Here is an 11,721-nt window from a genome sequence, read left to right as displayed (position 1 = left end):
CTTCCGACCATTCTCGCAATGGGGAGTCGACCTGTTGGGACCTTTCCCAATCGGTCCAGGGCAGATCAAGTACCTCATAGTCGCCATCGACTACTTCACCAAGTGGATAGAGGCCGAGCCATTGGCCACCATATCCTCTTCCAATTGCAGGAAGTTTATGTGGAGGCAAGTGATAACCCGGTTCGGTATACCAGAAACCGTCGTCTCGGACAACGGCACGCAGTTCGCCGACAAAAAGTTCACCGAGTTCCTCGCCGGCCTTGGCGTAAAACAAAAATTCTCCTCGGTAGAGCACCCTCAGACAAATGGCCAAGTCGAATCTGCAAACAAGATCATCCTGCTAGGGCTGAAGAAGTGACTTGATAATAAAAAAGGTGCTTGGGCCGACGAGCTCGCCTCGGTCCTTTGGTCCTACCGAACAACCGAGCAGTCATCCACCGGAGAAATACCTTTCCGACTAACATATGGATTAGACGCGGTGATACCCGTGGAAGTCAGTGAGCCGAGCCCGAGACTGCTCCTGACGGGAGTAGAGGAAACGGTGGAAAAGGATCTTGTGGATGAAACAAGGGAGATGGCCCACTTGTCGGAAATAGCACTCAAGCAAAGGATGGCCGTGCGATACAACGCCAAAATACTCAAAAGAGAATTTTCACAGAACGACCTCGTCCTAAGACGCAACGACATCGGTTTACCGACCCCAGGAGAAGGCAAACTGGCGGCGAAATGGGAAGGTCCCTACAGAGTTAAAGAGGTGATCGGCAAGGGCGCCTACAAGCTGGAAAAGCTCAATGGCAAGGAGATCCCGAGAACATGGAATGCAGACAACTTAAGAAGGTTTTACTCCTAAGTCGTTTACTCTGTAACAATACCTTTGTTATGGTGATAAATTTTCTTGATTACCGGTTAAGTTGTACTTGCCCATATTTTTGTTATCTTTTGTGTTTATTTTCTTTGGACGACTATCGTGCAAACGAGTCCCATGACATACGAACCAGAAGACACGAGGATACACGGCCCCGAGACTGATCACCCCGGGAGCCCCCTAGGCCAAGGACATAACGAACGGCCATAACAAAGAGAAAACTCGAACTTGAAGAAATACCAACGTAACGGTAAAGCAAGTAAATCAGCAAACAATGAAACAAGACCAACATAATAAACAACAAATGTACAAACAAACCAACCGACCCACTAATGGGCGCAAAAGTTCTGGTACGAACAAGTTCTACAAAAGTTACAATAAATCACTTCTTCGGCATATCGACAACCTTCCCGTCCTTAATGGTCTTGAAGACACCGATTGCCATTATGTCGAAGTCGGGAGCAATAACCTTCACTTGAGCCTTGAGAGCCTCTTCGACCGTGAAGATTGCATTCTTGCCTTGCTCTCTAGCTTCTTTATGCTTCCTTCTGAACGTATCGGCCTCATCTTGAGCAGTCTTAGCGGCAGCCATGGCTGCGTCCCGCTCTTTCTCCAACACGGCCACTCGACCTTGTGCGATACTCAACTGGCTCTTCAAAGTCATTTCTTGCTCCTCAGGCGAGAGACAGAAGCGTCGGCAGTCTTCAGCTTCTCTTCGGCCGACGCAGTCTTCTTCTCGGTGGCATCAAGCTTACTCTTTGCCCCGGTCAGCTGCTCTTGAAGTCTTTCGACTTGAGCCTTGAGCTTATTGTTGGCTGAGGTGGCGGTCTCGAGCTTCCGACGAAGCGAGGCCATACCCGAAAACTCGAACTCAGCCTTCCGAGCTATGGCCGCGCCGCGAAGAAGGGTGCGGTACATCCATCGTGCCTGCCCCGAGAGGTCGGTACCATAGAAATGTTCCTCCGTGCCGGGAAGCAGTTGGGTATCTATGAACGACCCGGCATCAAAGTTCCTTTCCATAATGGTAAGGACCCCCTCAGGGCTTGACTGCGACCTTTGTCTCTTGGGAGTAGGGATGACACTCAACTCCTCATCCTCCTCCCGACGAACGGAAGACGAGTGCCCAGGGACAGCCACCTCCTGGAGAATGGGGGACGCAAGTGGAGTGGAACCTTTTCCGCCATCGCCACCTCGAGAGGCGTGGGTGCCGTCTGCGTCCCCTCGTCCTCAGGAGGCGCCACTGATTGATCTCCGGCCTCTTCACCATCATCCACCAAGAAAGTCTTGTACAGATTCTCGAGACTGGTCACTTCAGCAAACATTCCCACTACAAATAAAAAAATGAACAAATTAGTAACCAGCATACTAAGACAAAGCAAGTAACCATTCAAAACACAAACACGACACGGACGACTCACGAATATAATCTCGGGTGACCTCCCGACTACCCATGAGGAGGTGATGATTTACATGGTTCCTCCCGAAAACAGCCCATAGCACGTCGGCTATCTTTCGATCCACAGCCGACATCCCCTTATAGGTAACTTTAATGAAAGTATTGGAGCCCGCCCCGAAACTCCAATAGGTCGGAATGAGTCGTTCTCTCTCCAACGATAACCAGAAGGGGTGACGACCTTTGACCGGGCGAACCTTGAAGTATTTGTCCTTGAACCCGTGATAGGAGTCCTCGAACACACCAAAAATTCTCCGCCCCTGGGCAGATCGGAAGGATATAAACCCCTTCCTCGCTCTTCCCTCCTTGGAAGGGTTCATCAGGTTGAAGAAGAAAAGGAAGACGTCAACAGACACCGGCAGCTCAAGGTACTCACATACCATCTCAAAGCAGCGAATCGACGCCCAACTATTCGGATGCAGCTGCGACGGGGCCACGGAGATCCGGCTTAAGAGTCCCATTTGGAAGGCGGAGAGGGAAATGTGAACCCCACTTGAGTGAACATGGCCTTATAGAACCAAATCCAATCGGGGACCCAGGGAGCATGGAAGTTGAGCTCATACAGCCGCTCATGAGGAGCAGGGACGTACACATCACAGTTAGCTTCCTCATCGGTGCCCCCACACAAGTAATTGGCCTGACGAAACTCGGTGAGCTCCTCCTCACCTATTTGATTTGGGGAATCCTTGAGGTCGGAGACCACCCAGGCATACGGGTCGTAACCCGCGTCGGAGGTGGAAGCCCGAGCGACCACACGAGGCATACCTACAGTGGGGCACCGCTCGGTTAGTCTATGAGGTTGGGAACACGAAAGAAACCTAAAAACTACGTCTACCAGTCTACCTTACAACCCGAACTAAACACGGAGAAAATCAATAACAAATGAGACCTATCCCAGAATGGTACACCCCCTAAACACACTCTGCTTGACATTACAAAGATGTCTTCCTACGAAAATCAAACAACATGCAGCAAAAATACGCAGCAGATATGCAAAAGAGAATCAAAGCGGAAGAGGAAAGGGATCAGAGATTACCTGAATTAGTTGCAAAAACTGAGAATGAAGATAGGAAAATGCACGAGGGAACTAGAGCGAAGCTCTGGGAATTTCTGGGTGAGAAGGAAGGAGATAGTAGGAAGAAAGTAGGAGTAAGAGTGTAAAGAGAGAAAAAAGAAGTTACCAAGGCAAAGATTGTTTAAAACTGCCACCTGACAAACCCCAATTTGACGGTTTATCTTGTATTGATTTTAGGGGATTTTATAACCTTTTACCCACATTTATTCAATGAAATAGCATGGTTTTGTATATTCTCCTTTAATTGTGCTTAAGAGTGAAAACATGCTTTTTAGGCCTTAAAATAGCTAAATCTAATTCACCTTGATTCCATTAGATGCCTTGATATATTTGTTAAGTGATTTAAGGTTTAGGAGGCAAAGATTGGATCAAGGGAATGAAGAAAGAAGCATGAAAAGTTGGAGAACTCATGAAGAAATGAAAGAACCGGAAAGCTGTCAAGCCGACCTCTTCGCACTTAAACGACCATAACTTGAGCTACAGAGGTCCAAATGATGCGGTTCTAGTTGGGTTGGAAAGCTAACATCCGGGGCTTCGAAACGATATAAGATTTGCCATAGTTGCTACAAGTATGGTGGCGCGCACGCGCATAGTACGCGCACGCGCCGTTGCTGCCACCTAGTCCACTTGAAGCAAAACGTGGCCAGCGATTTTAGAAGCCTTGTGGGCCCAATCCAACTCATTTCTGATGCTATTTAAGCCAAGGATTGAAGGGGGAAACACATGTTAGTTACCATTAGTCATAGTTTAGTTCTAGAAACTACTTCTAAAACTACTTCTAATCCTAATCCTAATCCTAGAGAGAAGTGAAAGCTTCTCTCTCTAGAAACTACTACTTCTAAAACTAAACTTAAACTAATGGTAACTAACTTCTAAAGTATGAAAGTATGTTCATTCCTCCTTCAATCCTTGGCTTAAATAGCATCAGAAATGAGTTGGATTGGGCCCACAAGACTTCTATAGGTAGAGTAATTAGTGACACTTGAGTTATCTAATTCCTTTGTTGATTGGTAATTGGAGAAATTGCTAATTGGTTTGGAGTGTACTAAAGCTAGTCTTTCCTTGGGAGTTGGCTAGGACTTGTGGCTCAAGTCAATTCATCCACTTGACTTTCCTTTCTTTAGTAAGGGTTAACTAAGTGGTAGCAATGAACAATTCTCATCACAATTGAGAAGGATAACTAGGATAGGACTTCTAGTTCTCGTATCTTGCCAAGAGCTTTGTTAGTTGTTAGTTTATTTTCTTTGCCATTTATATTTCTTGTCCAAAATCTTAAAAACCCCAAATATGATTCACAACCAATAACAAGACACTTCATTACAATTCCTAGGGAGAACGACCCGAGGTTTGAATACTTCGGTTATTAATTTTAGGGGTTTGTTACTTGTGACAAACAATCTTTTGTATGAAAGGATTATTGTTGGTTTAGAAACTATACTTGCAACGAGAATTCATTTGTGAAATTCTAAACCATCAAAAATCCAATCGTCACCACCCAAGGAGCGCGAAAGGCCTGGGGGCAAAATAGTCTTTACACACAGGATTTTTTCAACCCATAATGAACATTTAATGATCCGCGCGAGAAACGAGGCGACAAACGGCTATTCCAGCAACGAACAAACGCGCGCAAGAGGCACGTCTACCCTACGAACGACCGACCTGGCGACAACACACGAAAGAAGAGATGACACGCCACCAACGATCCCAATGGTCGTCGCTGGCGCGTCGGGGCACTGTTACGGCCTAGCCCAAACTAAAATATGGGCCGGCCCGACTCAGGCACCACCCGACCCGAACGGTTGAGGGCGGGACACCTCTATCACCGACCCGGACACGCGTCCCTGACAGCTGCTCTACAGCTGTGCAAGGGAGGCCTCAAAGGAGGTGGGCCTGTCCTTACAGGGCCCACCTCTGACACGGTATAAATGGGAAGGGACATACCCTTCCCCCAAAGTACGTGACCTATCACTCACCCTTTTTCGCCTGCACACTCTATTGACTAGAGCGTCGGAGTGTCTTTGCAGGTGACACCTCCCGCTCCTCGCACGAAGTACTCGGAACATCGTTCTCGCCTGCCCGGGAGCTCGCAACTAGGCAAGACCCCCCTTTTTATCGACCAGGATTCCCGTCCGAACCGTCCGGTACCCGACCTACCAAACATATATATATATATATATATTTTCAAGGTTTAACCATTGGAAAACAAATATTGAATTAAATTGAACCAATAGGCTAGTAACATAAACCCATGATCAATACAAATAATATAAAAATTTATCAGACATGAATATTAACTTTATTTAGAACATAGTCATATAAATTTATAACAAATCAATACATTTATATTATTGTTATGGCCAAAAAATTCCTTTAGAAAAATCCTCCACGCCATAACCATTGTTAAAGCTACATTTCAGATTTTTTTAATTATGCCTTTTTCTATCAGATTATTAATAACAAAAATAATTTTTTCTAATTATAAAGTAAAAACTTTAGTGGCTTTTACTACTGTAATCTTTTTTACCACTATTTTTTCTTGTTATTTTAAAGCATTTATCCTCTCTCTTTATGAAAGTGTATTGAATTGAAAATTAACGTAATATATAAAATAAAAATAGATAAAGAAATAATGGTAAATTCAATCATTTCTATGATTAGTTTTTAAATAGCAATTTTTTTTTTCTCTATATGCCGGAGATACGTTTAAGAAAAATAAAATAGAGAGAATTCAACTAAAAAGTTAGATTAGTTAAAAGATACTTCAATAGTTAATCTGAAAAAGGGGCTACAATAAAACTATTAGAAAATTAATTATCAGAAGAAATTTGAATACAGATAGGTTGAAGATAGATAAATTCATATAAAACATATAACATAATGCACGACACTATCACGACAGTTTAATGCACAAGCTAGGCCAGGCATATTGTATCCAAGGAGCGAGCCTCAACTTTAAAAATTGTTCTGTTATTTTTTTAATCTTCTAAACTAGTAAATTTGGAGGAGCTCAAGCTGACATAAAATTTTTTTATAATTTTGATTTTTCTTTAAAATGATTTTTAAGAAAATGCACAAGTTTGATCTCAGTTATGAATCAGTTATATATCTATGTTGACTATGTATGTATTTATTTGTAGTGTAGGTTCTAGGTTTCAATCAGCTGTTGAACCAATTGCATTTATAGGTTTCAGTAGAATTGGTAATTTTTTCTAGACTTTTGTGTTTGATCAATTGTAATGGGTATGATTTTTTATTGTACCTGGCCGTCACTATTTTTTTTTTTATTGGTCAGTGAGGTGAATATTCAAAATTCTTGGCTTGTTTATAGGTCACACATGATGTTTCAAATTTTCAATGATGCTTCCTACCAAATACGTAGGTGTAGTTTAGGGAAATGGATTCTTCCAATTATTTTTAACAATTGATAGAATAAAATATAATTTTTTATTATTAATTTTATAAATAAAATAAAAAAATAATAAAAGACTAAAAATTATATTTTAAATTTTTAATTTTTTTTAACAATGGAGACGATGATTTTCCTAGTTTAGTAGGCAGGAAACTCTTCTTATTATTACTTTCATCGATATAGATACATGTATTTTATTGTATTTAGTGTGAATATTTCAAATCAATTTGTGATTTTGCTTTAGCATTTCGAAAAAGAGCAGAGTTGGTGAAATTTACAGGGAATACGAGCTTCTTTTTCTAATTCTCATATCTTTCTTCTCTGTTTGAACCCAATTTGATGATTAGGAAATATGGAGCTAGGTTTTGTCCTCATTTTCTTCCCTCCATGGCTCCATATTCACTCTTCTCAAACCCTTCTGTGCCGTCGTGTCTTCCTCCGCCAAATCTCTTCCTACTTCTGTTGTGGTCACCGCAGCGATGCCTGGTTTTGACTCTCCCAACTGGGGTGGCCGGCCAAGCACGTGAGGGACACTTTCTTTAAGTTCTTCAAAGTAAAGTGCCATGTCTAGTGGCGGTCCAATCCCGTTGTTCCATTCAATGACCCTAGCCTATTGTTCGGGAACGCTGGTTTATACACTTTTTGTTTCTCTTATAATTGAATACACTTTGTTAGTTTCAAGTTGTTATCAATTTTTTTTGACATTGTAGTTTGTTCATATGAATTGGTTGTTACTTTGAGTGTGATTTGACTATTTTTGGATTGATTCATATTTAACGTATTTATTATTAGTTTAGGAATTTTAAGATGGTTTTGTTATTGTTAAAATTGTCTCATTAGATGCTCAGAAATAAGCATTCTAAGTATTATGATTAGCTTCAAATACTCTAATATGAGGAGAAAAGAAAGACTCAAAGTGCTAACTTATTGGCATATAAAGTAAATCTAAATAGTGAGAGATGTGTTTCTCTAGCACTTCTGTCACACATAGCAGATATAACTCATTTCTTGATAATTCGCTGATTTTGCATCTATTATTTGTGTTGATTTATTGCTTTAATTGTATCCTGGCATTTACTCAACAATTTATTTTGAATAATTTTTTGACATGTTAATTATATTCAAATTATTGAAACATATTTGCAGGATAAGTTGAGGGGGAGAGAATGGGAGCTCTGGAAAAGGAAAGAAAGAGAAGAGCATGAAATGGAAAGGATGTGGATCCAAAGAAAAGAGGCAATCACTTCTTTTCAAGCTTTACTTGTGGAGACAACCAAAGACCCTTATGTATGACTTTCATTCTATATATGGTACCATTAATGTTATTGTTATCTTTAGGATGCATTTGGTATGTAGTTAAAATGGAGATGGAAATTATCTAGATCTAGGTGCACATAAACTCTTCCACTAATGTTCTTTGATGGACCAAATTTTTTTATCTGTAGTTGTCCTTCAGTGCGTGCTATTTGGTTCTTATGTAATTTACAGACTCATACCTGAACGTAACATGTAGACTTGGAGATGTTGTTGGTTCCTTAACAAAGGCCTTGGCTTAGGCAGACATAGAGTTATAGTAATATGTTGTATCCAATATAGTCTGGTAAAATACTTTGATGGTTTCTAAGGTACTTTTCTATGAATGTTTTCTTTTAAAACTTATTGCTTTCTTTTCTTTATTCTTTGTAGTTGTAGCATCTCGATATGGTAATTATACTGAAGGACAAGATACGGGAGTATAAAAAAGATACAAAGTAGATGGTCAGGTGTGCAGCAGCCACTCTATTTCTAATCAGTTATAATTTGTAACTTTTGTAATTTGTTATTTTTTCACTTTATAGGACATGGATACTGATGGTGTTGATTTTGTTTTCATTGACAGTCCAATACTTAGTCACATAGAGAATAACATATATGGTGAAAACCGAGAGGTAAGTTTGATATAAATTATAACAGTACCTAATACTTAATGGTAGTGTAAAGAATATATTATGCGAGGTTACCTCCCAACAATAACAATAATAAATGTTATGCTATTTACTTATTGCTACCCTTATTGTTAGGCACCATGGACAGAATCTAAGCATAAGCTAAAAAAGGATCCTCAAGGACGTGCACTAATCCTGATCTAGATCTAGCTGACACTGAAAAGCTCTTTCGGTAACATATTAAGTTGTTTCAGGAAGAAAGTGACTATGTCTGAACTATTTTGTGTGGGTTTCTCTTAGAAGTTATGGCTTGTGTCTAAGGCTCTCAACAGGTTTTTGGTTTGTAAAAGAGTGTGCTTACTGTATGAATCGGTAGCAGCATATGCAGTAGTTGCATCTTCAATTTCATGATTTCCTTTTTTATTCTGTCTTTACACACTCAAACTTTATATTACAATATGAAATTTTGTTGTAATGTTTTGTGTTTGTTTTGAGTTTGGAGGTTCTTTGTTGTCAATCTCTGAACACATGGACCTTACTTCTCCTGTTAGGTATTGCTAGCAGTCATCTTACATCAACAATGGATGGTGTTGGAGCACTTTCAATTCATTAGCTAATTATATAGCTAACACGATCCATATATCTAAAAGACCAAGATCTGGCATTGAGATTAATGTTTGAACAGCCTAGCATTGCTCTTTAAATTCATAATTAAGCTATTATATTATTCATAATTAATCTCTATCGAGCAAGCTCAGCTAGAACGTTTATATAAGCCTAGAGAAGGCAAGAAGAAGAGTCTCTGCCAATTTAGACAAACAATTAAGAAAATGTAGAAGAGTATAGTTGGATCAATTGTTCTATTTTTTAATATGTTTAAATAATTAAATATCAAATTTTGAAATTTATAATAAAAGTATTACAAATTTACAATAGTCTTTTTATTTTCAATCTTTTTTCTAAATTTTTATTTTATGTTAAAGTTTGATATGAATGTCTTGTAAAAAAAAAGAGAAAAAAAAATCTCTGTAACTAACTGGTTAAAGGTAAAAATGATAGTCTTTTTCTTTTATATACTGTATGTATCTCCTAAGATTTAGCTATTTATAATATTTTAACTTTTTAAATTTTTTATAAGATGCCATATGTATGTTGTTGCAACTAATGTGATTGTATTTATAGTTTGCTTGATTTAAAAAAATTTATAGGAACTGTCATATTTAATCTTGACCCTTTTAATGAATTCCACATGTCATAACAAGAAATCTTTGCTATTAAAAAAAGATTATCCTTTTGTTTTTCATGAGTTTAGTTGTTTGATTTTGCGAAAAATTGTAAATGCATATTAGAAAATAAGAAATTTCAATCAAAGACAGTAGGTTAGTCAAAGAGAGTAGGCAATGTACTTCTTTAACTTGTGTCTCAGTCTTCTATCTTTCTCTTTTGCAGCCATGAGTAACTTCCTTCAATGGTGATCTCTCAGCTCAGCCTCATCCATAATAAGAGAGAAATTTGAGGTGATTTCAAGGCTTTCACTGCACTTCTTCAACTCCCTTCTTTTTTTCGACTTCCTTGAATATTTTAATTCAGTTATTTTTTGCTTTTAATTTTAGAATTGTTTTCATAGTGTTTGAAATTCGGATAGAATTTTAATCTCTGTTGATGTTTTGATTTTCAAAGTGATTATTTTATTAGGCATGTGGTCTTTATTGTGGAATGAAGATATAAGGGAGAGAGTTGGAGTAGCACCTATTGTGGAAAAGATGGTTGAATCGCGTCTCAGGTGGTTTGGACATGTGAGAAGAAGACCGATAGAACATCCAGTCAGGAGGGTGGATGAGATGGAAGATGGACAAAGGGCGAAAGGCAGAGGAAGACCTAAGAAGACCATCCATGAGGTGGTCAAACGAGATCTACATGTAAACGGTCTCTCTGTAGACATGATACATGACAGAGCACAATGGCGTCGTTTGATTCATGTAGCCAACCCCACTTAGTGGGACAAGGCTTTGTTGTTGTTGTTGTTGTTGTATGTGGTCTTTATTGATGTGTTTCTTATATTTTCTTCCACTTTTTTTTTTATCTATTTAAGTATTTTCTTTTTGTTTTTTTTTTCTTCTTTCACATTCTCTATATGACTATACTTTTCCAGTTAAGAATCATATTTGAGTTGATGAATCGGGAACTATTGTTTGTGGTAAACCTAAGAATTATTGCATACGAGTTAAATACATCCCTCCACGTTGTTAATAGAATTTGCCGTGATATTTCATTAGTACACTTTTTAGAAATGCTGCTACTATTTATGATCAAAAGATATGGTTATAATTATTGAACTATTTTTTTTTCCTTCTCCTCTTATTTGTTTCTATCTGAAGGCATTCTGTTGACTTAATCTTTTTTTATACCGACTGTAGTTATTTAATTTACTTGGTGATGATTCTCATATTCCTTTGAAAAAAAGTTGTGGCCTCTATCTATATTTTCTTTTTATGGATAATGTTGTTTTAAGTTCAAATGATTCCGTGAAAGATGTTTCTCGAATTTCTATTCTCAGATCAAGTCATTTGGTATACACGTAGTTTGTATAGTATGAGAATTTCAATTATTTTTTTTAGCTTTATAGAAACTATTAATGTAAGTTGCTTTTATTTGTGTTAACTTATCTCTTTCTATTATAATACAACTTTTTGTTAATAACCCATTGAGTAGCACTATATGTCTGAGATCCACAGGATAAGGTGATTCCTAAAAAATTGCATAATCAATGAATTGTATCAGTGGTCATTGATACTAAATAATGTTGTTTAATTTCTTTGTATAGTCTTATTGCATTGAATGTTTTTATTTTCTCCATGTTACTCAGGATGTTATTTATCAGAGTGCCAAATCTTCACATAGTCCCGGTACTGAATAACATGGTAAGGCTCTGACTACCAAAGATAAGCAACAATTTTATAATGAGAAGGATTTGAATTATAATTCAAATTAGTC

The 11,721-nt window shown here is 38.5% G+C and overlaps 1 long non-coding RNA gene across 3 annotated transcripts; it reads left to right on the top strand.

Annotated features, from left to right (window-relative positions):
- The first annotated feature begins 7,023 nt into the window (after positions 1–7,023).
- LOC107457856 (uncharacterized) lies at positions 7,024–11,488 on the top strand. 3 transcript variants are annotated; one of them, XR_008001478.1, is made up of 7 exons: positions 7,024–7,431; positions 7,949–8,089; positions 8,489–8,565; positions 8,682–8,730; positions 8,863–8,959; positions 10,177–10,244; positions 10,408–11,488. It is a non-coding gene; the product is annotated as an uncharacterized LOC107457856 (long non-coding RNA). The 3 variants fall into 3 exon arrangements; XR_008001477.1 differs by having other exon boundaries at positions 10,423–11,487; XR_008001476.1 differs by lacking the exons at positions 10,177–10,244; positions 10,408–11,488 and having other exon boundaries at positions 8,863–9,572.
- The last annotated feature ends 233 nt before the right edge of the window (positions 11,489–11,721 follow it).

Source organism: Arachis duranensis, chromosome 7 (assembly GCF_000817695.3).
Source record: "Arachis duranensis cultivar V14167 chromosome 7, aradu.V14167.gnm2.J7QH, whole genome shotgun sequence".
NCBI classification, from domain to species: domain Eukaryota; kingdom Viridiplantae; phylum Streptophyta; class Magnoliopsida; order Fabales; family Fabaceae; genus Arachis; species Arachis duranensis.
Note: the sequence above shows the minus strand (reverse complement) of the source record. Positions and strands in the feature narration are given on the sequence as shown.